This window comes from Penaeus monodon, chromosome 5 (assembly GCF_015228065.2).
Source record: "Penaeus monodon isolate SGIC_2016 chromosome 5, NSTDA_Pmon_1, whole genome shotgun sequence".
Taxonomy (NCBI): domain Eukaryota; kingdom Metazoa; phylum Arthropoda; class Malacostraca; order Decapoda; family Penaeidae; genus Penaeus; species Penaeus monodon.
Window position 1 is genome coordinate 49365759 of NC_051390.1, and position 5000 is coordinate 49370758.

Consider the following 5000-nt stretch of genomic DNA (forward strand, 5'->3'; position numbering starts at 1 on the left):
CTCTCTCTCTCTCTCTCTCTCTCTCTCTCTCTCTCTCTTTCTCTCTCTCTCTCTCTCTCTCTCTCTCTCTCTCTCTCTCTCTCTCTCTCTCTCTCTCTCTCTCTCTCTCTCTCTCTCTCTCTCTCTCTCTCTCTCTCTCTCTCTCTCTCTCTCTCTCTCTCTCTCTCTCTTTCTATGTCTATTTTTCTTTTTTCTTCTTCTATGTTTAATTTCATCTCTCTTTTTTCCGTCTCACTTTCTTTTTGCTATCTTCCTCGGTCTCATATCTATTTTCTCTCTCTCCTAGCTATTCTAAAGGATAGATATTGTGCGTTTATATCGTTTATTGCTAAGTGAAGGGGAGGAGGCAGGTAGGTAGGTAGTGAGATAGATAGCTAGAGAGAGAGAGGGGGGGGGGAGAGAAAACGACAGACAGTCAGAGAGAGAGAGAGAGAAAGAGAGAGAGAGAGAGAGAGAGAGAGAGAGAGAGAGAGAGAGAGATTAATCTTAGAAGTGTTGGTCTTCTTTCATTGTGAATTGTCATTGTCTATAGCTTTTTTGTTCAGTCTTTCAACATTACTGTAATTATCATGATTAATACTATTACTATTATTAATGTAATTATCATTTTAATTATCAGTATTTGAGTTTTTTATTATCATCTTTATTATTGTTATTATTATTATTACTATTATTATAATTATCATTATCATTATCATTAGTATTATTATTATTATTATTATCACCGTTATTTCTTATATTATTACCATCATTGTTATCATTATCACTATTATTATCATCATTATTATCTTTATTATGATCATTATTATCATCATATCATTATTATTATTACTATCATTATTATTAATATAATTATTGTTACCAACCTTATCATTATTATTTAGTATTATCATAGTTAAGATTATCATTATCATTACAGTTGTGTTTTTTATCATCATCATTATTATATCATCATCATTATACTAAATATTATTTTTTTTATCATCAAAGAACCTTCCATTATCCATTATCCTTATCATACATTTGTTATCATTTCTTCCATATTTTCTCTGATATTAACACTTTCTTCGTTATTACAAATATTACGAAGATTGGTGTCATTTGTATTCATAATTATCATTGCTCTTATTACTGTTTTTTTTAACATTCTACCATATCACTATTATCATTATGTTGTTGTTGCTGTTAATGTCACTATTATTTCATAAACATCATTATTATTATCATTACATCATATAATTCACATCACACTATTGTCATATGATAAAATTATATAACGATAAATGCTCCTATCGCTATGTTACTGTATAATCACAAAGGTTTTAAAAAGGTTTATAGTTACAGTGTTTAGTATTTTTTTATTTGCTTTTACTAGAACATCTGATATCACCATGTTCATTATAACACTTTGGCAATTCAGCTTTTGCAATATTTGTTACCAGGAAGATCTATCAAGGTTATTAATTATTTCACCTGCCACACTTGCAGAATTTATAACTGTTTTCGCACCTATACTTGATCACATTTTTCTTCTCACTTTTATCATTGTTGCTGTTAACCTATTCAAGTTTTATTGCCACTCGATAATCATCTTCCTATTGGATTCACCCTTGCTATAATTCAACGACAATGATCACCAAACTTTCAATGACCCTGCAAGATTTTAACCCTTTTATCCAGGCGTTACACATGTACCTGTTCGTCAAAATTTATATAATTTTAAAAGCGCATGATTTATATACTCACAAACCTTTTCATATCATCACACACCACGCGTCTATTTCTTCACAATGTCCAGCATGATTCAGCCAAAAGCACTTTGTCAAAACGGATGCAATTATATCATATTTATCACTCAACCTTGAATATGGCCGACCGAAAATGACAAAATCGGAAACGTGGACTCCAAATATTTCTGTTTCTTATCATTATCATTTGGAAGGCAGTGGGGCGGAGGGAATGAGAGAGATATTTGTCATTCACGCAGGATATAAATCTGTTTTTCGTTGGGTAATCAGAAATACATAATTGATAACCACGGCATCGTCATTAGGGGAAAATTGTCTACCTCGCCTCTACCATCTAAAGCTTTCTGCGCCACGATCAACCACGGACTGTCTCGAACCGTGATTCACTGTGTCAGTGAAGCATGAGTTCGATTCGTGATTCCGTTTGGTGGGCCTTGCGCGAACTTGTTCATTCATTGGACCTTCTTCTCATGTTTTATTATTATTATCATTATTATTCATTAGGCTTTCTTAAATCCGGGGCTTTAGTCTTGTCATCTTTTGTGTACCTGTGATTTATCGTCTTTATATTTTGTACCCTTTGTGTGTGTGCTGTGTGTGTGTGTGTGTGTGTGTGTGTGTGTGTGTGTGTGTGTGTGTGTGTGTGTGTGTGTTTATTATATATTATGATATTATAAAACAACTGTTCTTATGCATAATTCGTAAATTAATGTGTAATCCTTTATCTTTTATACATGTGTCTTCAATCTGTACATCGATATTGATCACACACAAACATACCCTAATGCCAGTCCCATTCTCAGTATAGTGTTTTGTCTTTTGCTGAAAGAATGAACATGTAAATATTACGCTTGAGACTCCCATTTCCTTTTTCCTGAACTTATACTACTTAATCAGTGTCATAAATATCCTTATCGTAATTCGTCAGAGCTCAGAGAGTGTTGGTATGACACTTTTTACACGTATTAGCTTTCGTTGGTTAGTATCGTCTCGCCATGAGAATTTCTTTATCAAATCTTCTGTAGGAAAACGACTAATACGAAGGCGTTTTTTTCGGAGAGCACACAAAATAAACACATACACACACACACACACACACACACACACACACACACACACACACACACAAATATATATGTGTGTGTGTGTGTGTGTTACGAAGGTATCATCCTCACATAATACCGATATTTAGGAAATTAGCGTAACAGTCCTCAGGTATTTCGGAGCTCTGATATGTTCTAATTAACAACATCCTGAACCTGAACAAAAAAAGCCAAAAATCATAAATCTCATCCATTTTAGTCACGGATGGAATCCGGTTAGTACCGTTTCAAAACTTTTATTGTATCGGTAACGATTGCAATATCCTATTATCTTTCCTCTCCCATTTTCTCCTCACGTGTTTATTGCATATATGTGTGTATTTATACCCCCCGCACCTGGCGACAGCGCGCGCACATGACCACACTCGCCTCGCTAGGTCCTAGACGTGTTCTTAGCCAAATATCTGTGGTCGCTGCAAAAATATTTAATGAGACTCCTTAAGCATTAACGGAAAGGAGAGGGAGGAGGGGTGAGGAGGGGGAAAGGTGGGAAGGGAGGGGGTGGAGAGGAGAGGTAGGGAGGGGGAGATGGAGAGTAAGGTGGTAAGGAAGGGGTAGTAAGGAAAGGGGGAAAAGGAGGGGAAAGGAGGAGAGAGAGGGGGGGGAAAAGGTTGAATATTTCCCTCCCTCCCTCTTCCCTCCCTTCCGTCCCTTCCCCCCCTCCCCCACTAGTTTTCACACCCGTTCGAGTTTTCCGGGTGGGGGTCAACAATGCAATATAAACAGTCACCCGCACGTCCATGCTGTAAAAGCGAGCCATAAACATCGATGTAAATCTATTTAACCTGTGGAGCCAGCATTAGTGGCTTGGCTTTTTCTCCCCCTAGGTCGGCCCCAGGAATGTCGCGACGCCCGGGGGAAGGGATCTCCGTCTTTATGCAAGGAGAGCATAAGAGCTGTATTGCAAAGGGGCCTCCTGTTGCCTCCCCCTCCTCCTCTTGGTTGACTTCTGTTATGGTGAGATGCATCATTGGCAATTACAAATTAAAAGTCGGGATGGAATGGGGGGATTTGCGTGGGCGTGAGTGGGCGGGGATGAGGTGGTGGTGGGGGGGGGGGGGAGTGTGAGATTTGTACAGTCCTAACGAGCTTTGAAAGTTTGTTTGTTTGGGGAAGATTTTAGTATGGAGGAGCAAGGTATATAGACACTTAAAAAGGTTAAGTAGTTTCGGTTCGCTATTGTCAACGGGAAGAGAGACTTCTTAAACGAGGTTTGTTCGTATTATCGATACATAAATAGCCCGAGATTACGGTGACATAAACACGTCGATGCGGAATTAACGACAGAGCAAAAGCGAACAATACCAATATTACAACGAACGAATTTCGCCGAACGAATTTTTTTTTTCCTCCCGACGATATCTCATTTCCACACGAGGGTAAAAACCCGGACGGTATCTAGACCCACGCCCGCGGACCTCCGCCCATTTCGATCTAGGACGACACCACGCCGCCCATAGGTCACTAAGACTATAAATCGGACATGGGCGTGACTCGCGATTCCGGGTTAAACTTTTATTGTGTTGGGACAGATGTTGAACATTTTCTCGATCGGGTCTCATTAGATTCCGTGCTTAAAGAGGAAACAGTGGACCACCAGCTGTTAATGTTGGGGGGGAGGGGGAGGAGGAGGAGGGGGAGGTTAGTCAGGGGAGGAAAAAAGAAGGGGGAAGATGGGGACTTGTTTCCTTTTTTCTTTTTTTTTAGATAGAGAAATAGATAGAGAAATAGAGAGTGAGAGAGAGAGAGAGAGAGAGAGAGAGAGAGAGGACCATTCGTATATATAAAACAACTAGATAAATCCACTTTCGTGTTTCATTTTCTTCTTGAATTATTACATGTGACTAAATCGCATCAAATCATCTTTTTTTCTTTCTTTCTTTCTTTCTTGTTATATTTTTTTTCTTTACATATCTACATAGTTGAAGACTTAAAACTTATTGTAAATAATTCGACTTGGGTGCTTGAGGGTTATATATATCTCGACATAACATTAGCTGTTACTGTTTTGAATGTATGAGTTACTATTTGACCTTTTGGGCATCTATCAGCTGACCTGCGAGGGAGGAACCGGGTCATATTTTCGGCATGTGAAAAATAGGGAAAATATGCCCGTGTTTTTTTTTTTTTTTTTTTTTTTTTGTCTCTT